Genomic DNA, 24,230 nt, shown 5'->3' with positions numbered 1-24,230 from the left:
CTTTCTCAACCCACCTCATTGCTCATTGCAGGTTCCACAAGGGGAAGGAGAGACTCTATCAAGGGGGAGAGGCTCAGCCAACAAAAACAGGCTTCGAGATAAGGATAGAAAGGGAGCAGGAAAAAGTGAGAAAGATTGAAAAAGGTGTGTGTGGGAGTGGGGGTGGTGAGACTGAATCAGAGGAAGAAGGGAGCAGGAAAAAATAAAGGAACTCAGGAAGGGTGAAAGAGGAAGAAGAAAGACGTTTCACCTCTCATCACCTTCAACTTGGGAAACGGGCTTGTGTTCATCATTATTTAAAGCCATGATCCTTACAGTCTACTAGCATAAGAAAAAGAACCAGGAATGATCATTAAAGACACTGAGCTCTGCACATCATGGGCTTTTCTAGTCAGAGGGGAGAATAGCTCTGCATATTACTAGCAAATGAAATCTACTTTTACCTCAGATATTAATACTCTCAGAAAAAACTTCATGCAATTTTGTGAGGTTCCAAGAGTCTTTGCTCCAGGCATCCAACAGAAAATAACAATAACTTGACATTCTTAGAAATAACCACATAAGCATAGCCACACAAATTTAGAAAGAAAATATTAAATTATACTTTAATTAAATATTAAATGTGCCATGTTCACCAGGACATACCTGATTTTCATGTCTATTTAATGTATATGATTGGTATTAGTTTGGTAATAGTTGTTTTTTGACTTTTTATTAAATTTCAAAATTAATAAAATACAAAGTAGAAATTCCAACATGCCCAATGCCCAACATTAACAACTTATCAACAAGTTGCCAATTTCATTATTATACACAATTCATAAACCAAATATACCTTTTCTTTTTAAGTCCATGATTTTTTTAAAAAATCATTTTATTGGGGATTCCTATAACTCTTATCACAATCCATACATACAGCCATTGTGTCGAGCACATTTGTACATCTGTTGCCATCATCATTCTTAAAACATTTACTTTCTACTTGAGCCCTTGGTATCAGCTCATTTTTCCCTCATGAACCCTTGATAATTTATAAATTATTATTTTGTCATGTCTTACTGCCCAACATCTTCTTTCACCCACTTTTCTGTTTTTTGTTCCCCAGGGAGGGGGTTATATATAGATCCTTGTAATCGGTTCCCCCTTTGTGCTCCACCTTCCTCCACCATCCCAGTATCACCACTCTTGCCACTGGTCCTGAAGGATTCATCTGTTCTGGATTCCCTGTTTCCAGTTCCTATCAGTACCAGTATACATCCTGTGGTCTAGTCAGATTTGTAAGGTAGAATTGGGATCATGATAGTGGTGGGGAGGAAGCATTAAAGAACAAGAGGAAAGTTGTATGTTTCATTGTTGCTTCACTGCACCCTGACTGGCTCATCTCCTCCCTGTGACACATCATTAAGGGGATGTTGGGACCCCACTCAGCACTCCCCCTCATTCACAATGATATGATTTTTTTGTTCGCTGATTCCTGATACTTGATTCCATCGACACCTCATGATCACACAGGCTGGTGTGCTTCTTTCATGTAGACTTTCTTGCTTCTGAGCTAGATGGCTGCTTGTTTATCTTCAAGCCTTTAAGAACCCAGATGCTATAGCTTTTGATAGACAGGCAACATCAGCTTTCTTCACCACATTTGCTTACGCACCAGCTTTGTCTTCAGCAATCATGTTGGGAAGGTGACCATCATGGAATGCCAATTTAATAAAACAAAATGTTCTCGCATTGAGGAAGTAACTGAGTGGAAGCCCAATGTCCATCTGCTACCTTAATACTAAACCTATAAATATATGTACATAGATCTATTTCCCATCAGCATATATAAGTATATTTACATATGTACATGCCTGTATTTAGACCTCTATAAATGCCCTTTGCCTCCTAGTTCTTTCCTCTAGTTCCGTTTTACTTTCCTCATGTCTCACTATCATGCTCAGCCTTCATTTGGGTTTCAGTAATTCCTCTCCATTACATTGCCCTTGATTAAGCCCTATCAGGCCTCCTACACCCTCCTCACCACCAATTTGGATCACTTGTTGTTCCCTTGTCTCTGGGTTTGTTAACACCACTTCATTCCCCACCTCATCCTCTCTCCCATATCCCCCTAGAACCGTTGGTCCTGCTGTTTTCTGCTCCAGATTGTTTATCCCATCTATCTTATCTAGATAGACCTGAAGAGATAATAATATGGACACAAAAAACAAGACAGAGAAAAACAAAGCAACAAAAGAAAACAAACTACCACCAAAAAACCAATGACAAAAAAGAGAAAAGCCTGTAAATAGTTCAAGGTCTGTTTATTTTCCAGTCAAGTCTGATGGGGTGCCACGCCCTGGCCTCGAAGTCTATTTTTTAATATTCCCTCAGGACTTGCTTGCTCTGCTCCCTTGTTGTTCTGTTGCACGCCCTTAGTGTTTTGCCTCAGTGTGGTGGGGTCAGATCAAGCACAATTACCGCACTGTGTCTCCAGTGTTGCCCCTTGTAGGGCTATAAGTCAGTGAGGGATGTCATGTCTCATAATGGGGGTCGGCCATATGGTCTTCTCTGTGCATTGGCTGCTCTAAGCAGGAATATTGTCCTCAAGGCTTGGTGGGCCAGGATGTGCTCCACTCTCTCTTCGTCCCCCTTCATTTGCTCCTGTGTGCGCTGATCAGACATGTTCCTCTCCCTGAGCTACAGTTTCAGTGTTGTCCTCTGAAGTAAATTCTTCTGGGGGGAGAGGCAGTTGTCCACATTGTTGGGACTGAGGCTGGCCCTTCAAATTCATAATTTTTTTAAAGAATGCTTTTTTTTATTTAAAAAGATTAGTCTTTAAATCAAGGGGCCCTGGCAGTGCAGTAGGTTACACATTGGGCTGTTAACCACAAGGTCAATGGCTTAAACACACCAGCCACTCCTCAGAAGAAAGAAGAGGCTTTCTGCTCCCATATAGAGTTAATGCAGCCTTGGAAATGTTGAATGGGATCTCAGTGAATTGGAATTAGCTCTAATAGCACTGTGTAGACTTTAAATCAATTATTTTTACTGCCATTATAAAATTAGCACACAAATGTTTAACTTATAGAATCATAACCTCGGTCTTACATTCAATAAACCTATGCCAATGCATTTCCTTGGTACTTATATATTGATTTTTAAAGTATTTTATTAATGTACACTATATAATATTTGTTCCAGGCAAACAAAGTATTACCATCCAATGTTAAGAAATGGGTAGTAAAATTAAGTACAAAAGTATTTTCTAGCTTATCAAAGCCAATGGTTCTCAATCTTGGCTGTATATTATAATAACTGAAAGAGCTGTTTTCAAAACCATCCTCTGAATATTTTATGCTCTTGGAATTCTTCTATTGAATCAGGATAATGAAATTGGAAAGACTTACTCTTGTCAACAACATGAGTTTACAGAAGATAAGCAAAAGACTGAATACAGAAAAACAACCTATTTTAAAGAAGGACCACTTTTGAATAAGGAGTAACAAAACAACTAAAAAATCAATTCTAAACCAAGCCAAATCCACTGCCACCCCCTCAATTCTGACTCATACCAAGCCTACAGGACAGAGTGAACTGTCCCGTTGAGCTCTAAACTTTAAGCCTGTATTAGAGCAGAATGCCTCAACTTTCTTCCAAGGAGTGGCTGGTGGGTTAGAACCACTGACAATGAACTTAATAGTTCGGTGTGTAAGCCATTAAGCTACTGTGGCTAGTATGTGTAAATCATCTGTTTCAAGATAAACTAGCTGCTAAGAAAGGGAATATTGGAGGTAAAGGAGTTAATATTCCAGGGAGGGAAAAATCTTAATGAAGTGAGCTGACCTTCTGAGCTGCTTAGTCTTACAGCTCAGGCATAAAGTTGAACTTTGCACATATAGAAAGTTACTACTGAGACCTAAACAAAACAAGTTTTTGTGAGAGGCAAGGCCTACATTTATATAAACAAGCAAAAAATAAATACATTTAACCAAGAAGGCAGAAGAAAGGAAACAATAAAAAGCAGAAATCAATAAAATACAAATGGACAAACCACAAAGAAAATCAATGACAATTCTAATCCAATTCTTTAAAGAAAGTGAAAAACTATTAACTTTATATGGAGAGAGAAGAGACCCAGGATCTGCAAAGAACTTAAGAACAACAAAATAGGAAGTTTCTACTGTCAGACCTCAAAGTCTATTACACGGCCCCAATGTTCAAAATAGTCTGGTACTGGTACAATGGCTGGTAAACAGACCAACATAAAAGAAAAGAAAAACACAGAAATTCACCCGGCTACAGATAACTGATCTTTGACAAAGGGCCAAAAAACATTACATGGGAAAGAGTCTTTTCAACAAATGGTTCTAACAAACAGGGTCTCCTCCTCAGATGAATAAAACAGGACCCACACCTCACTCCACCTACAAAAACTAACTCAAGATGGATGAAAGACCTAAATGTAAATCCTAGAGTTATAAAAATCATCAATGAGAAAATGGGCACAAACTTAAAGGTCATATTTTAGGGCATACACATATTACCAAACATAATGAAGGAAACACACACATTAGAAGACAAAACAAATGCCTATGACCTATGAAAAATAAGACACTTATGTGCATTAAAAGAGTAAAAGAAGAATCCATGGACTGGGGGAAAAATCTTTAGCAATGACATAATAAACGACCAATCTCTAAAAATCAATAGAAAGCGACTATACCTCAACAAGAATAAAATTATTAATCCAATTAAGAAGTGGGCAAAGGACACCAAAAATGACTTCCAAAGAGCTAAAAAACATGCTCTGGGAGAGATGAATCAAAAGATGATGAGATTGTAATTTACAGACAAGGACAGTACAACTACAAAAACAGGAAACAACAACCCTGGAGAGGGTGTGGAGAGACTGAGCCTCTCATAGCCTGGTGGTGGATTTGTAAATATGAATAACCATTGTAGAAAGTGATATAGTGCTATCTGAAAAAACTGGAATAGAAGTTACATACAATCCAGCAATACCTCTACTAGGTATACCCCCCCCCAAAAAAAAAAAAGGAATTGCACTGGGAGGAGTGGAGCTTTCATGGAATACATTTTTCCTGCTGGTTAAGCATCAAGCAACATGCTCTAAGTTAGTGCACCCAATGCCATCACGTGGGAAGGTTCTCTTTGATCACAGTGAATGTTTTCATAAAAGCAGTTTTGCTCAAACCTCGTTTTTTCTGTGATGGTCGATTTAAAAGAACAATGTGACTGTGAAATTTTGTTTCCTGCTCTGGAAAAAATGCTGCAGAAACTGTTGCGGTGTTGAACACAGCTTACAAGGACAGCAGTATGAGAAAAACTCAAGTATATGTTCTCTTTTCAAGTAAGGTGAAATGTCGCTTGATGACAAACCTTGTTCTGGACATCAGTCAACTTCCCCAACAGATGAAAATATTGACTCGTAGGGTATTTGAGTTTGTTCCAGCAGGTCAGATAGTTAATAAGCTTTCTATTTATAGGTTCTGAGACAATTGTGTAACAGTGTGACAAAGAAGGCTGATTTGTGGCAGACAGGGGACTAGTTTTGCCACAACAATGCACCTGCTCACGCAGCCATCTCAGTGCAATAGTTTTGGGCAAAAAAACCCCCCCAAAAACCTAGCATGCCTCTTGCTCCGCACACCTTACTCACAGGACTTTGATCTTTGCGACTTCTTTATGTTTCCATGAACGAAGAGGGACATGAAAGGACAGCAATTTGATAACACAGAAGAAAAAAACAAGGGAGGTGCTGTCAGCCATCCAAACAGATGAGTTTGAAAAATGTTTCCAAGAATGGAGTCGCAGATTTGACAAATGTATTACGAATAATGGAGAGTATTTTGAAGGTGATAAGGTTGTTTCGTAAAAAAATTAAGTACATACCTGGGGGTGGGATTTGGTGGATATTTTTGGTGGGGAATACCCCCTTGTATATGCTAGAGACGTAAGAATCCTGACCCAAACAGATATATGTATCCCCATGTTCAACTCAGTTGTAACAGGAAAAATCCATTACCAGAAATATAACATAAGATCTGGTTTGTTAAAAATGCAAAATGTTACCATTCTTCCCCACTTCCAGTAAAAATTCCTTTTAAGCTTAATGAGCAGGGATGTTCCAACTTGGAAGGAGATTAACAAACTCAGTAAGCCAGACACAAACATCATCCCAATTTGGATAAATAAGGGCACACGAAGCTTCCGGGGTTGGTGATCTAATGCCCCTAGAGAAATGTAGGTAAAGTTTCTTAAATGCTCACTGTCTTTTTAGAGTACCAATTGTGACACTGTAAAAAAACCTGCTTATCTCCTCCTATAATCACTGTAAAAAACTGGTTTCTTGTATATTAACCTGTGGGTCAGGAATGAACTTTGAAACAGCTCAGAGGAGAATCCGAGCTGTTTTCCTTATGCAGAAATAAACTTAGGAATTCTTGAATCAATAAAACCAATATAAAGACTTGCATACCAAAGGGAACAGGCTTTTTTTATTCCCAAGGGAGAGAGGGCAAGGGTGGGCAGATGAAGCAATGGACTAAACCAGTGGTTCTTAACCTTTCTAAAGTGCTACCCTTTAATACAGTTCTTCATGTTGTGGTGACCCCCCCCAACCATAAAATTATTTTTGGTGCTACTTCCTACTGTAATTTTGCTACTGTAATGAATTGGGCGACCCCTGTGAAAGGGTCGTTCGACCCTCAAAGGGTATTATGATCCACAGGTTGAGAACCACTGGACTAGATGAGGTTCTTAACAGTAAGAAGGGAAATCAAAGTGGGTTAGAACGGGGGGTGAGGGAACTGATGACTGGTTTAACTGTTGAAGGCAGAGTTGATGGTCTGAAATGCAAACTTTCCACCTAATTTGCAATTTTAAAAAACATTTAAACAAAAACACTGAAAATAAATAAAATACATATAGTTTATATGGCCCTCACCAGATACTTTCATTGGTTGTTTATTTTATATAAATTTTATTTTCCTGATTATCAAAAGGAAAACTTGTTCTATTAACTCCCTTTTTCTTTGTTTAGTACTAAATAAATAAATAAAATAGGGTGATCGGGGAAAAAAAAGAAAAACAATGAAATCAAAACCGAGTAGACTAACACTGTTAGACTTTTACTGATACTAACCATGGGGAAAAGTATAAAATGCACAACACCAATTTCAAAGTGAAAAAGGAGATGGAACTAAAGATTCTAGAAATACTAAAAAATATACGGAAATAATATGAACAACTTTTGTAAAGAAGTCTGACAACATAGAAAAACCTCCTTATAAAGAAAATTAGGTCAGGCAGTGGCATTGGTGATTTTACCAAATATTTTTTGAAAACAATATAACACTTCTGTAATACAAACTTTTGTGGAACAGGTCAATTCACATTACAAGGGTAATCCCGATTCCAAAATCTAACAAAATAAAGAAAACTATAAAGAAAATCTGCTCAGCAATATAAGAAAGATAACCAAGTAGAACTTATCTCAGGAATGCAGTGTTGGGTTTAGTAGTCAAAAGTAATCAGTGTAATTTACTATTTTAACAAAATATAGTTAATTCTCATTATTTGCAGATCAAATACTAGGGAAATCAACCACTCACTAAACTTAATCAATACCAGTGACACGTTCACAATTATTCATAAGCATGCACAATGTGGTGAAAGTTTTGAGCTATGTTCCCAGCTGCGATTGGACAATGCAGTGCTTTCTCGTTTAGGTTCATACTGTAAATAAGTGTCCTTCTGTGTATATAGTGTCATTTTTTCATATTTTTGTGTTGTCAATAACTTGGCTGTTTAAAATGGACCCAAAGCATAGTGCTGAACTCCAATACTCATTGTTGCTAGACGTTCTCAGTAAAATAGATATCGGAAGCAATTTTATCAATGTAAGAACTGCAACAAAGATCTACAGCTACCATTCCACCAATACCCCACACTCACTTCTGGTACTTTATTAAAAATACTATTATTCCTTCTTCAGAATTACTATCAGGAGATACACACAAGAGAGTCCTGGTAACAATGACAATAAGTTAGCACCTGTTTTAGGGTTTTCTTTTACTAAAGTTTGTAAACTAGATTATCCTTTTGTTGAACAAGCTCATTGAGGTTTGATGATAGTAAACTTCCTTATCGGTTTTTCTTTTGCTTCTTATAGTACCAAAACTCTTCTTAGGGAAATTATCGGCTCATGGAACTAAACCAAACTATTTCTGCCTTTAACTCCTAGAGCAAAAATTTTGGGAGACCAGAAGTATTGCTTCAAAATCATAGAAACCTTTATTAAGTACAAATATCAAAACCCAAATTGCTGATTCTCAAAACATAATCCTGAAGACTGTGTTTTCATCTCCTTAACTTTTCCCCTTAAAATGTTGCACTCTGATTTACATCACCTCAAAATGGCAGTTTTGCATCCTCAAGTTTTGCATCATAACCCAAAAGACATTTCCTTTTGAGTTTAAGGAACAAAGGGTCAGGGCTATTGGGTGGGGGTATGGTTTCCCCAAAAAATTCACTCATGACAGCCCTTACTACCCTCAAAAAAAATGCAAGTACATTGTTGTAATGGGGGGAAACAATCATCAGTGTAACTTTTCTGGCCTTTTACTCAATTTTAAGCTTTCTTAAAACTTCTTAATAAGAAGTTGTCCTGTATACTTGGAGGAAAACACTACCAAAATCTTCCCAACTACCTTAAAACACTTGATCCATTTAAAAATTCTCATAAGTTTGTTGCAAAGCTTCAATGGTTTGGGTCCCAGTTGAATCTTTGTTTAAAATTTGGTATTGGCCCCATCTTCAAAATGACTTTTTCCCATGTACAAAAATTATCTTTTTTTTTAAGGCACACTCACAGGACTAAACAAGATGTACTACTAAGGGAGCTTGTCTGTAGCCATCTATTGATTGCAGACACATTTAACTATGTTCTATTGGAAATAACCCCTGCATGCATGAACTGGCATCCTATCACACTCCTTGTTTACTCACCTATGTGCACATGGAGGGAGAGGGGCCCCTAAAATTTGTGGACAAATTCCATTATTTTCTAATTCTATTTTCCATGAAGTCACTTAAGCCCTCTCATATGGCAATTAAATCTCAATAAGGCTGTAAGAAGGATATTATTAACCATGAAAAAAAAATTAGAAACTTTGCATGCTTATAAACCTATTGGTATTTTAAAAATTCTAAAATGATCTTTTAAAAATGCAATTTAGACTGCATTTCATTTCAAGGAAAATTGTTCAAGAACAAAATGTTAATTTTACAACATAGAATGCCATTTTTATGAAATTGTAATTTGTGGTAGAATATTTTAAATAATGCATTCATGTAAATGCTTAAAATTAAAGGTGTGGTATCGCACCGACAAAACATATACCATTCCTCTAGTTCCTGAATGCTCCCCAACTTCCACCCCACTACCATGACTCAGCTCTACCTTACAAATCCGGCTAGACCAGAGTACACACATTGGTATAGATAAGAGTTCTTGACACATGGAATTCAGGGCAGATGAAACTCTCAAAAACAGTAGTGTAGTAGTGATATCATGAGGGTAAGGGGATAGTGTGTGTGTGTGTGTGTGTGTGTGTGTGTGTGTGTGTGTGTGTGTGTGTGTGAGAAAGGGGTACCCATCACAAGGTTGGTTATGTAGCCCACCCCCAGGGGGACAAATAATGGAAATGTGGGTGAAGGGAGACAACAGACAGTATAAGACATGAAATTACAACAGTAATATATAATAGATTGAGGGTGAGAGAGGGAGAGGAATATAAGAGCTGATACCAAGGGCTCATGTAGAAGGAAATGTTTTAGAAACGTTGATGGCAACATATGTGCACATGTGCTTAATACAGTTGGATGATGGATTTGTAAGAGCCCCTCCAAAAATGATTAATAAAAACCTATTATTTTGAATATTATGGCTAAAATAATATCTGAAGTATAGGATCAAAAAAAGCCTATAATTAAATCTCAAAACTTTAGAACTAAAAGGAAATCATCCCATATTAAAAGGTTAAATATATAACTGTTACTTTTATAAAACCACTCAACGCAGGCTTAGAATGACCACAATAATGATTACTATCTGAATTTTTTTTAAAGGTTAAATCTTGGATTATTTAATTTGGCAATTCTACTCCTAGGTATATACCCAAAAGAATTGTGACTTATTTTTCCAACAACTATTATTAAAAAAAGAAGAAAATTCTACTCTTGATGTTTACTTATGTTGATTCCTCAAAATCACAAAATTTGAATCTGAAGGAAAGAAACCAAAAAGGCATGTGCATCTACAAATGTTTTAGTAAAACCCTTCTTCACTGCTAATAGTCTAATGTTTTTGCTGACCATGTATGGTGTAGAGTTAGACGATTTGATGTCAACTAGACAGACACTCATGGCTAGGGGGAGAGTCAACCCTGTCAGTCAAGTGGTACGTGACTTTTTGTATGAAATTGAGGGATTCTGGGAACTGTCTAGTCGCTCTGAGACTTTGTCTCTTTGCTTGCTAGGACTCTGCTACCAACACTAAGAGCTGTCAGCACAATGCACGTTTCCATGAATTTTGGATCCACATGAGACTGCACCCGCCTGCCTGTAATGTTCCTGCTTCCCAGGTAGGTCACTGTTCTGCATCACTGGCTTGTGGCTACATGAGTCTGAAAAGGGACTTATGGACTAGCATCAGACTTATGGGCTTGCGCTGGACTGGGCAGGGATTCATTCTTGGTGTATAATTACTTCTTGATATGAAGCTCTTATACATAGATGAGTGTCACTGGATTTCTTTCTCTAAACAACCTGTGACATAACACATCATGTTAAGAGTGGAGCAGATTTTTCCTAAAGCAGAAATTAGCTGTATTCTTTTAGAAAGATAACAACACATGGCTCTATTAAGATAATTAAGATCTCAATCAGAAAAAGTAAGATTATAATAAATAACAGAGTTGGTAATGTAAATTATTAATTTGTTCCTTTATAAAAGGAATGCATAAAATGAGCTATTTTCATTTCTTATTGTAATGCCCAGAGGGTTCCTTTGCGAATAACCTAATAAGAACACTTTGGGATTACACAGCAATTGTGTAAGACAAGAACTCTTAAATATATTTAATTACACTAGATTTTCAATGCTTTGATCTAAAGGACAGATATTTCTTTCTCAAGTAAGATGCATGTGCTCAGATATATATACAAAACTAACTGCATGCAATAACTAAAATGAAAGTCAAAACGCTCACTGCTGTCAAGCTGATTTGAAGCCACAGCAATCCCAAACTGCCCTGGAGGTTTCCAAGACTGTAAATCTCTAACTATTGAGATGCCAGGGCTCCTCCTGATATAAATTCAATTTCTCTTTTCCCAATCTCACTGATTACAGCTCTCCTAACAAGCAAATATGGGTCAATTTCTCATCAGGAACCACAAATTGGCATTCAATCTCCTAGATGAAACTATGTTTCACCTCTCAACCTTCAAAAAAGAAAATGAAAATGTGATCAACATAGACAGATTCCCTATCCATGACGCACTAATTCCTAAGCGCTATATTTATGATTGCCAAGTCTTGAGAGTATAAGGTCCAAAGTGCACTAAGAATCTATGCTTTTTAAAAGAAAGTGGCATTTAATATTAAACAAATATACATACATTTAAAGTATGTGTTTTTATATATGAAGGTATGAGTGTACATATATATGTACATACATATGTATGTATTTCTGTCCACTGGATAAGGAAATATAAAATAATTTAAGTCACAATGACACTTGGAAAGTGGTGTCTAGTGCACTGATTCAAAGGAATTAAGAAAAGAAACAGAACTAGAAAAAATGGCTGATTCCAGGTCTCAGACAAGAAATATCTAAGAAGAGAATGGAAGATCTTGTTAGACTAAACCGAAAAGAAACTGCAATAGATTACTAAAGTCATATCTAAGCAGAAGCTCCCAATGGTCAAAGTTGAGACAATTCGATAATAAATCAGATAAAACCCACAAAGGACTAAACACACCAAAGATGTTTAACACATAATTTATGAATATCTTTTTACAAAATAAACATTTCATTGGTCACATTGGAATTGAAGGATAATAGAAAAGCAATTTATTATTTTGAAAACTGGAAAATAGAATTGCATATTCATCAGATCTTTCCTATACAATCTGAATTTTCCTAAACAATTGGAACCAAATAATTGATGTGTGGAAGTTCAATTTTATGGAATAATTAAAACACCACCATTTGCAAACCCAGATACCTTAATGGATCTAGATGCGGGCTAGTAACAATGCAGAGAGAGAAGAAATCAGAAATTATGGAAGTATACAACGCCATTTATAAAGTATTCTTGGGGACAAAAGAATATCACAGGCAATACAGAATGCAGAAGCCACAGAGGTGCACTCAGCAAAACAAGACTCTCAGAGAAAAAAGACAAGACTGTCTCTTCCATGAGATAAAAGTAAGAGGATGAACAGCAGTAATAATAATAAAATTGTCTAAAGGAAAAAGAAAAAGGCAGTGCAAGAAAAAGGGGGAAGAAGTTAAGGGGAAACCTATAGACCAGTGGTTCACAACCTTCCTAATGCTACGACCCTTTAATACAGTTCATGATGTGGTGACCCCCCAACCATAACATTATTTTTGTTGCTACTTCATAATTGTAATTTTGCTGGCTATGAATTGGGTGACCCCTGTGAAAGGGTCGTTTGGCCTCCAAAGGGGTCGCAACCCACAGGTTGAGAACCACTGCTATAGACCATTGCTGGCCACTACAACCTTCTGGGATAATACAAATTATCTACAATTATGCTGTCCAGTATGGTAGCCACTAGCCATATGTGGCTACTGAGCACTTAATAGGAGGAAAGTGTGTCTGAAAATCAGATTATTTAATTTACATAATAAAAAGACAAGCCAATCTAAAAAATGGGCAAAGGTTCTGAAGAGACATTTCACAAAGAGGACATTCAAACCAAACAAGCAAATGAAAAGATTAGCCATTAGAGTGATGCAGATAAAAACTATTACTTCACCCCTAATAGAACAGCTGTTGTTTTAAAAATGGAAAGCCTCAGGTGTAGAAATGAGAATCCTCACATTCAATGCTGGTACAGTCACTATGGGAAAGTTTGGTGGTGCCTTGAATAGTTGAACACAGAATTACCATGTGACCTAACAATCCAATGCTTAAAAGCAGTGAAGGCAGAATGCAAACAGAAACCTGTATATGGATGTTCATTTCAGTACTTTTCATAATAAATAAGAGGTGGAAATAACCTATTCAGCAACAGATGATTGGATAAAAACACAATGAAATACAACTTAGCCTTTAAAAGAAAAGAAATCCTGACACATGACACTACATGAAGGAAGCCCCAATACATGATGATTAAAACAGTTATTGCTAAAGGACAAATAACTGCATGATCTCATTTATAAGAAATAAGTACACATATACAAAGAAACATACTGCCACCAAGTCAATTCTGACTCCTAGCGACCCTACCAGGCAGGGTACAACTGCCCCCTTTGAGTTGCTGAGATTGTAACTCTTTACAGGAGTAGAAAGCCCTATCTTTCTCCCACGAAGCAGCTGGTAGTTTCAAACTGCTGACCTTGTAGATCACAGCTCAACTCATAACCACTATGCCTCCAAGGTTCCTTAATCACAGATATAAAGATGAAATATTAGTCATTACCAAAGATGGGGGAAATTTTGCTTAAAGGGCATTCACTTTATGTTAATAGTATTAGAGTAAATAGAAAAGGGTAGTACAAATGATAGCAGAAGAAAATAATCAATGTCATTTAATTATACTTGTAGAAATTGTTGAGATGGCATGTATTTTGTTAAATAAATATTCCCATAACAATAAAGACATAGCTACATGTGGCGCAACTATCAAACACTGGGAGAATTAAAGGATGCATCAACCAATAAATGCATTGTATGATGGATCTTATTTAGGTCCCTATTCAATCTAATACACCAATACCCATTATTATTAACAAATAATAAAATAAAAAACAGCTATGGAATAGAGGAAAGAGCTAGGAGGCAAAGGACATTTATAGAGGTCTAACTGAAGGCATGTACATATGAGGGGGAAATAGATTTATATTATATATGAGGGGGAAATAGATTTATGTGCCTATATTTATAGGTTTAGTATTAAGGTAGCAGATAAGACTTGGTCTCCACTCAAGTACTCCCTCAATGCATGAACACTTTTGTTCTATTAAACTGGCATTCCATGATGCTTACCTTCCTGACACAATCGCTGAAAACAATGCGGGTACTTAAGTAAATGTGGTGAAGAACGCTGATGGAGCCCACCTATCAAAATATATAGAGTCTAGGTTCTTAAAGACTTGAAGGTAAACAAGTGGCCATCTAGCAGAGAAGCAACGAAGCCCACATGGAAGAAGCACACCAGCCTGTATGATCATGAGGTGCCAAAGGGATCAGTTATCAGGCATCAAAGAAAATCATATCATTGTGAATAAGGGGGAGTGGGGAGTGGGGACCCAAAGCCCATCTGTACGCAACTAGACATCCCCTTGTGAAGGGTCCCCGGGAGAAGACGAGTCAGTCAGTTGCCATGCATCAGAACCAATCTGATAGCAACTGACAACAACAAAGGAAATAAGCAAAAACTAAAACATATTACTCTTTAAAAATAAAAATCCACTGCTATTGAGTCAATTCTGATTCATAGCAACCCTATATAGGGTTTCTGAGGCTGAAAATCATTACAAGAAAAGATAGGCTCATCTTTCTTCCAAAGAGCAGCTGGTGGGTTTGAACAACCACCTTACAGTTATCAGTCCAATAACTAACCTACAGTAACACCAGGGCTACCCTTTAATAAACGACAATTATTTGGGTGTCCTAGTCTTTGTCTAAGCATTAGTTTAGCCATAGATATTTCTATATAACTCTCAAAACAAAATTGCAGTCCCACTGAAATCTAGGGTTTCATTTTTTGTTTTGGGGGAAGAGAAGGGAGTTCTTTTTTTTTTTTTTTTTTTGTAACTCACTAGTAGTCCATGGCAGTCTTTTGTAACATTAAAAAAATAACAAAAAACCATTGTCCTCAAATTTATTCCAATGTCTAATAACCCTGTAGGACAAGAGTGGAACTGCCCCCCAAAGGTTTCATAGCTATAAATCTTTATGGAAGCAGCCTGCCATATCTTTCTCACACAAAACGGGAAGTGGCTTCGAACCACCAACCTTTCAGAGTTAGCAGCCACATATTTAATCACTCTACTACCAGGTTTCCTTACTGTGCCACCAGAGTTTTTGCAACATTAACACACTTTAAAAAGGGATTTTTGAAAATATACAATAAATGGTTAAGATACCATACTGATAAAACATATTAACATAAAACAAGGAATTTAGAAAGTTACTCCTGCTACTGTCCAGCTGAAAATGTTAGCAAATAGATACAGCCTGCTTGCTCTCTCTGGGATACATACCCAATGATTTTATTTCTAGAGGAGCAAAGTCACGTTAGATATAATGATGCATGGCAATACACTAAAAAAAGTCAGGGAGCAAAGATAAAAATCATAGATAATACCAGAAAAGTAAGATATTATGAATGCACAAATTTGATAGTAATCTTACACGTGTAATAGCTATTTCATGAGTTTAGAAATGCAATCCCTTCTTCCATCCTCCAGAACTGAAAAACAAGTTCACATCTTTTAAAACAGCAAAGATCAGGGACAGAGGTGCGATGGAAGATGATTCCTGAAGTGGACCCTGCCCATTCAAGCGTATAATCAGAATGAATAATTTACAGGCATACTTTCATCTTCACTGCCACTAAGAGCTGAATTCTAAGGAGCTTATGGAGACTGTAACACATCTGTTAAGCAAGTGGGATATGCAGTGAAAAACTAAGCAAAAATATTCACAAAATTGGCAGGCAGAGGGGATTAAAGACGAATGGAGGAAAACAGCATAGTATAGAGCTGGTCAGTGGGTTATATCCTTAACTATGTTTATTTCTGTGTAAGTCTGAAAACTGTGTTACGTTAGAAGTTGCTATAGTTTACTGTGCCAGCCTGGCCGATAAATACACAAGTAGGATTAACTGAAGGGCAGAGGGATAAATGGCTCGGTGAGCCTCGCCTTGCTTGTTCTGTGCCTCAGTTTAAAGGGGTACACTACCTGTGGGATGCCTAGCCTGTGGACTGTGTCGCTGTAAGGTGAGGTCCCTTCAAGCCCACACGATTGGAATGTTCATCTCTGGAGCTGGGGACTGATAGTTGATGACAGTTGGGGACCTGCCTTGCTGTTTGCTGCCTGGATATATATAGCCCAGCTCTCTCTACAGAAGGGGACTGGCAACTGGCAGCTCTCAAAACTTGAAGGACTGCTAGTGTCTCACTGCTTTCTAATTTAACTGTTAATTTCTTGTATTATCTATCTGTATATAATTTAATGGTTCATTTCTTGAATTATATATCTATCTGTATAAATATATTTATTTATAATTACTAGCAATCTGGTTTGTCTCTCTAGAGAACCCTGTCCAACACAGAAGTGTATTAAGCTAACATTAACTATGCATAATTCTCATCAAATGAATGCATTATAAGCTAATATAAGCAAAATGTGAAAAGAAAACAAAGCTTCGATAAGTCTTTCCATTTTAATGAAAACAAACTAAAAAGTATTACATGTAAAAATTTTTTACAACAATTCACAAGGGATCTTTCATGTCTATGCCTGTATCTCATCTCTTGTTGAGAGATTGCAAATTTAGTATGTAAAAACACAAAAAGTGCTCAAGTGGCTCACAAATAACCAGTCTCTCAATAGTGACAAAGTATCACTCAAAAACAACTTAATGCTTATCACTAAACCAACACAAAATCAAAGAAACAGAACCTCTAAAACTAGTATCTCCTAACATCTGCTTCTCTACACACTTAAATATTATACATGTCAATTTAGACTATGGCCTATAAAATTAGAATGCTAGCATTCTTTTAAAAAATATATGTGTATATGCATAGTATATATGTATGTATAGTATATGTAGATGACTATCTAGTCAGCGGGTAAACATTCTACACCAAAAAGTAGAGAGATCAGAAGAACTAAAATAAAAACAAAAGAACATTGGGGGGTGGGAAGCAAAATACATTAAAAAGGTTAATATGTTCAATATATTTTCTTAAGGAGTAAGAATCAGTCAATTTTTTTTAAAAGGCACCAAAAAGTTTAAGATGCTACACAATGAGAAATAAAATAAGGTCCCATCACAATATGAAGAGATACCCACCCCCCAAAAATGGGTATTTTTTTCAAAACTATGTATTTAACACTTTTATGACCTTCACAGTACTCTCCATTACACTTAATACATTTGTCATATCTGTGATTCCATTTTTGGAAACATTTTTCAAACTCATCTGTTTGGATGGCTGACAGCACCTCCTTTGTCTGTGTCCCCACCTTTTCTATGCCATCAAATTGCTGTCCTTTCATGTACCATTTCATTCATGGAAACAAAAGGAAGTTGCACAGAGCTAAGTCAGGTAATTCAGATGCTTGGGGCAAGAGAAGCATGCTGTTTTTTGCCCAAAACTGGCGCACCGATGGCTGCATGAGCAGGTGCACTGTCGTGGTAGCAAAACCATCAACCACAAAGCAGGCCTTTTTTGTTGCATACTGTTATGCTATCTTTCCAGAACCTCTAAAAAGAAAGCTTGATTAATAGTCTGACCTAGTGGAACCAATTCCAAACACAATAGGAATTACCATTTATGTCCATTCAAGTTGGCAGATGTCCAGAATGAGGTCTGTCAACAAGCATTCTTTCACCATTTGGAAACAAGAAAAACACTAGTACATTTGAGGGTGTTTTCCCATAGCACTGTCCTTGTAAACTGTGCTCAACATCACAAGTTTCTGCCACGTTTTTTCAGAGCAGCAAACAAAATTTCACAGCCGCACCCTGTTCTCTGAAATCAGCCATATCTCTCTCTCTCTCTCTCTCTCTCTCTCTCTCTCTCTCTCTCTCTCTCTCTCTCTCTCTCTCTCTCTCTCACACACACACACACACACACACACACACACACACACACCCATCTCTCTCTCTCTCACACACACACACACACACACAAAGAGCTTTGAGCAAAACTGCTTTTATGAAAAAATTCACTGTGACCAGAAAGAACTTTCCGAGGTGATGCCACTGGGTGCACTAACTGAGAGCAAGTTGCTCAAAGCTTGCTTAGTGGGGGAACATGCGTTCTACAAAGAGTACACTCCACCCAGCACAATTATGGTTTTGGGTGGCATCCCCTCGTAAGCTGAGTTGCCAATTAGACTCAGTATTCAGAAGGCTTTTTAAAGGATATGGCCATCCAGGGATCTAATAATGACTTATAGAAAGAGCAGAAGCCCAGATGCAAGAGCTAATTGGCTTGATTTAGATACCAAAAGAAAGGTGTAGGACATTTGGTGGCTGAAAAGCAAAACTTGCTAAAAATATTTTTCTTGACAGCTCCAGATCTGTTAACTTTAGGTTATGTATGGTAGTAGGACTAACAACTTTAATGTGAGAATGGAAAACGAGAAATATTGAGATCTTGGGGAGGGGGGAGGGAATGGAGGGTTGCGAAATCCTAAATTTTTTGATACTTGTTTTCTGTCTCTTAAAAACGTGTTGCTTTATTTTAAAGATTTAAGTCACATAGTAATCAGCATCTTTGAGTATTAAAGGATGGTGTTTTAAAAAGATTTTCCAACGTACTTCATTCATATTTATCACCAAGATAAGTCTCCATTTATTCAAGAACAGGAGTAAAATGTCATCGATAAATCTAATCCTGGCCAGCTAGAGTCTAACAGGAGAGTTGAAAACAAAGCCAATGCCATCAGTGACAGGATATATCTCTTAAATTCTACATCTTCTGTGTGAACTTTAGGCCTCAATTCCGCCCAAAAGGTAAGTGATTTTACTTCTGTATCAGAGACAAGTATATTATTATTTGAAATTATTTCTTATGGAAAAAAATTATTTCTTATGATCTGTTCTTCCAATATGGAACAAAACAGCAAGACTTACATTTAAACATTTTATTTCTGATATATGACTAACTCTGAGTTTTTAAGGGCAAAATAGGGAACAGATAGTTACAAACTTCTACTTCAAAACAATAAACTGATTAATTTGAGGTTTCAACTTCTAAAGTGAAAGAAACTTACCTTTGTTTTTCAGGTAAGTTCTAAACATCTTTTCCAATTTTTACTGGGATATCGCAAACCATCAAACCAAGAAATCAAATTTCCCAAGGATTTTGGTTGAACCTATAGTTTAAGAAGCTTTTCTTACTTTTTTCATCCAAACAGAACAAGGGTATGATGTGTGGTTTAAAATCTGGAAAGGTGTGTATATTGAACAGGGTGCTCTAGAGAGACAAACCATATTGCTAGTAATTATTTATAAATATGCTTATAAAGAAAGATATATAATTCAAGAAATAAACCGTTAATATACAGATAGATAATACAAGAAATTAACAGTTAAATTAGAAAGCAGTAAGACACTAGCAGTCCTTCAAGTTTTGAGAGCTGCCAGGTGCCAGTCCCCTTCTGGAGAGAGAGCTGGGCTATATATATTCAAGCAGCAAACAGCAAGGCAGGTCCCCAACTGTCATCAACTGTCGATCCCCAGCTCCAGAGATGAACATTCCAATCGTGTGGGCTTGAAAGGACCTCACCTTACAGCGACACAGTCCACAGGCTAGGCATCCCACAGGTAGTGTACCCCTTTAAACTGAGGCGCAGAACAAGCAAGGCGAGGCTCACCGAGCCATTTATCCCTCTGCCCTTCAGTTAATCCTACTTGTGTTTATCAGCCAGGCTGTCACAATAAACTACAGCAATCCACCCCTTGCGAGCCTGGCACCTGTACACAATGCTTTACCAATACATACTTATATAATTTCCAGATATTAATGAAATCACACTTATACTTATCATCAATCATCTATCATACATATAAATGAAAATACCCTGAGTCAAATTATATCTGATATTAACATACTTGAACAAAGGAAATATACACAATAATCACATACAAAGAAAATACATTGACAATTGCAAGCCTCGCTTTTGCAATTGATCACGTGGTCGTAATTGATAGGTAGAACTTCCTTCTACTGCTACCCATTCTGTATTACCTTTGCCCTCAGCAAGCATCTCAGCTGGCTGTAGTTTTTGGCCTGGCGGGGTGACCCAGACCTTCATTCCTGAGGGATCTGGGTCATTATAAGTCCTGTTAGGATTGGGTTGCTGCAACTTATCATTTACTTTAATCACAGGGCATGGTAGCACTAAGAGTCGGCCTATGGGATCTCCTGGATTCCAGACATACTCTTCTTTACCTCCATTATGTAACACCAGTCCAATTTCTCCTTGGTAGTCAGGATCAATCACCCCACTCAGTACGGTGACACTCTTCCTGACGTGTTGATCCAAAGGCATGAGAAGTCCAAAGTGCCCAGGGGGCATCTCAGCTGCCAGTTCAGTGGAATCCATGCTGTGTTTCCAGGTGGGAGAGTTCCTTTCTTCGGGACCAGGACCTCCAGGCCTGAGGAACACAAGGTTGCTGGGACAGGAAGCAAAAATGCTGCAAGGGGATCACTAGGAGTAATAGTGAGTGGTGCCACTTCAGCTTCCACCCCTTGGTTCCTGGACCCATGAATTCTGGCTACTGGAGACATAGCACCATGTATTGGCCGCTGGTTTAGAGCGTATACAGCTTCCTGGAGAATATTGCCCCAGCCCCGCAAGTTGTCACTGAGTTGGCGCCGTAATTGTGTCTTTAGGAGTCCATTCCATCGTTCTATCAAGCCGGCAGCTTCAGGATGATGAGGAACATGATACGATCAGTGGATTCCATGGGAATGGGCCCATTGCCGCACTGTATTTTCTGTAAAGTGAGTTCCTTGATCTGAAGCAATGCTATGTGGGATGCCATGCCGGTGGATGAGGCATTCTGTAAGTTCACAAATAGTAGTTTTGGCAGAAGCATCACGTGCAGGGACGGCAAATCCATATCCAGAGTAGGTGTCTATTCCAGTAAGAACAAAACGCTGTCCCCTCCATGATGGAAGTGGTCCTATGTAGTCAACCTGCCACCAAGTTGCTGATTGATCTCCCTGAGGAATTGTCCCATATCTTGGACTTAATGTTGGTTTGTTGCTGGCAAATGGGGCACTCAGCAGTGGCAGTGGCCAAGTCAGCCTTGGTGAGTAGAAGTCCATGTTGCTGTGCCCATGCATAATCTCCATCCCTGCCGCCATGTCCACTTTGTTCATGTGCCCATTGGGCGATAACAGGGGTGGCAGAGGAAAGAGGAGGACCAGTCTCCACAGCACGTGTCATCTTATCCACTTGATTATTAAAGTCCTCCTCTTCAGAGGTAATCCTTTGATGAGCGTTCACGTGAGATACAATATACTTTACTTTCTTGGCCCATTCAGAGAAGTCTATCCACATACCTCTTCCCCACACCTCCTTGTCACCAATTTTCCAATCATGGTCCTTCCAATTCCCTGACCATCCAGCCAAGCCATTAGCCACAGCCCATGAATCAGTATATAATCTCACATCTGGCCATTTTTCCTTATATGCAAACTGAACGGCCAGGTGCACTGCTCGAAGTTCTGCCCGTTGGGAAGATTTCCCTTCACCACTGTCCTTTAGGGAGATCCCAGAAAGGGGCTGTAGTGCTGCTGCTGTCCACTTACGAGTGGCACCTGCATATCGTGCAGAGCCATCCATAAACCAAGCATGACTGTGTTGGTCTTCACTTAAAGTATGGTAAGGAACTCCCCAGGAGGCCATAGGTGCAGACTGGGAGAAAGGAGGCAAAGTGACAGGAGTGGAGACTGTGGGCATTTGGGCCACTTCTTCTTGCAGCTTACTTGTTCCTTCAGGTCCTGCTTTGGCCCGATCTCGTATATACCACTTCCGTTTAACAATGGAGTGTTGCTGTGCACGTCCAACTTTATGATTCCGTGGGTCAGACAACACCCAGTCCATGATAGGTAATTCAGGCCTCATGGTGACTTGGTGGCCCATGGTGAGGCGTTCAGTCTCCACCAAGGCCCAGTAACAGGCCAACAGCTGTTTTTCAAAGGGGGAGTAGTTGTTCGCAGAGGATGGCAAGACTTTACTCCAAAATCCCAATGGTCTACACTGTGATTCACCAATAGGGGTCTGCCAAAGACTCCACACTGCATCTTTATCTACAACTGACACCTCTAGCACCACTGGGTCAGCTGGATCATATGGTCCCAGTGGCAAAGCAGCTTGCACGGCAGCCTGAACTTGTTGAAGAGCCTTTTCTTGTTCTGGTCCCCACTCAAAAATGGAGGCTTTTCATGTCACTTGATAAATAGGTCAAAGTAGAACACTCAAGTGAGGAAAATGTTGCCTCCAAAATCCCAAGATGCCCGCTAGGCGTTGTGCCTCTTTTTTAGTCGTTGGGGAAGCTAAATGTAATAGCTTATCCTTCACTTCAGTAGGAATATCTCGACATGCTCCACACCACTGGACCCCTAGAAATTTTACTGATGTGGAGGGTACCTGAATCTTTGTTGGGTTAATTTCCCAACCCCTTGTACGCAGATACTGTACCAATGAATCTAGAGTCTTTGATACATCCTCCTTAGTGGGTCCAATCAGCATAATGTCATCAATATAATGGACCAGTGTGACATTTTGTGGAATAGACAGGTGATCAAGTTCCCTTCGGACTAAATTATGGAACAGGGCAGAAGAGTTGATGTACCTCTGGGGGAGAGTTTTGAAAGTATATTGTTGCCTCTGCCCAGTGAAGGCAAACCTCTTCTGGTGGTCCTTTGAGACTGGTATTGAGAAGAAGGCATTAGCCATATCAATAGCTGCATACCATGTACCAGGAGAAGTATTAATTTGCTCAAGCAATGTAATCACATCTGGGAAAGCAGCTGCAATTGGAGTCACCACCTGGTTAAGTTTACGATAATCCACTGTCATTCTCCAGGATCTATCTGTCTTCTTTACAGGCCAAATTGGTGAATTAAATGGGGATGTAGTAGGAATCACCACCCCTGCATCTTTCAAGTCTTTGATGGTGGCACTGATCTCTGCAATCCCTCCAGGAATGCGGTATTGCTTTTGGTTTACTATTTTCCTAGGTAATGGCAATTCTAATGGTGTCCACTTGGCCTTTCCTACCATGATAGCCCTTATTCCATATTTTAGGGATCCGATATGGGGGTTCTGCCAGTTACTAAGTATGTCTATTCCAATGATGCATTCTGGAACTGGGGAAATAAGCACAGGATGGGTCCAGGGGCCCACTGGGGCCCATTTATCCCTCTGCCCTTCAGTTATTCCTACTTGTGTTTATCGGCCAGGCTGACACAATAAACTATAGCAGTGTGCATCAGAGAGTTGTATCCTTTCACCATACTTATTCAATCTGCATGATGAGCAAATAATCTGAGTAGCTGGACTATATGAAGACATCAGAATTAGAGGAATGCTCATTAACAACCTGCTACATGCAGATGATACAACCTTGCTTGCAAGCCTGGAGGATGATATGCCTGCTCTGAACAGCCAAAGGACAGAGTGGATAATATGGCTGATCCCACTACGACACATGCCGTCCCTTGATGGCCCAGGGCCCAAAGGGGGACAACACTGGAGACTCAGGGTCGGGACTGGCCCAGACTGACATTGTGACACCAAGGTAAACCACCAGAAGTGTGCGGCACAGCAACCATGGGAGCAGAGCAGGGAGCCCCCAAGGGAGTACAAAGAACAGGCTCTGGGGCGACAGCATAGTGCCCCATTGGACCTGACTGAAGGACAAGCCTAGAAATAAAAAAATCAGACCTTGATCTATTTACAGGTTTTTCTTTCTTTGTAAAACTTTTTTCTTTTAATTAATTTATTCTTCTATGGGTAATTGGTTTCCTTCTTTATTGTCATCGCTTTGTTCTCACTCATCGCTTATCTTGCTATGGCTTGATTTTTGGTGCATATTATTATCTCTACAGATCTATCTAGGTAAGATAGACTGGATGAATAGTCTGAAGGAGAAAACAACGGGACCAAGGTTCCGGGGGACACAGGAGAGGGGGAGGAGGGGGGCAAGGAGG

The 24,230-nt window shown here is 38.7% G+C and overlaps 1 protein-coding gene across 1 annotated transcript in view; it reads right to left on the bottom strand.

Moving 5' to 3' along the window:
* Positions 1–24,230, bottom strand: part of XPR1 (xenotropic and polytropic retrovirus receptor 1) — a 212,113-nt gene that overhangs the window by 145,079 nt on the left and 42,804 nt on the right. The window lies entirely within an intron of this gene.

This window comes from Tenrec ecaudatus, chromosome 1, assembly GCF_050624435.1.
Source record: "Tenrec ecaudatus isolate mTenEca1 chromosome 1, mTenEca1.hap1, whole genome shotgun sequence".
In the NCBI taxonomy this organism is placed as follows: Eukaryota; Metazoa; Chordata; class Mammalia; order Afrosoricida; family Tenrecidae; genus Tenrec; species Tenrec ecaudatus.
Note: the sequence above shows the minus strand (reverse complement) of the source record. Positions and strands in the feature narration are given on the sequence as shown.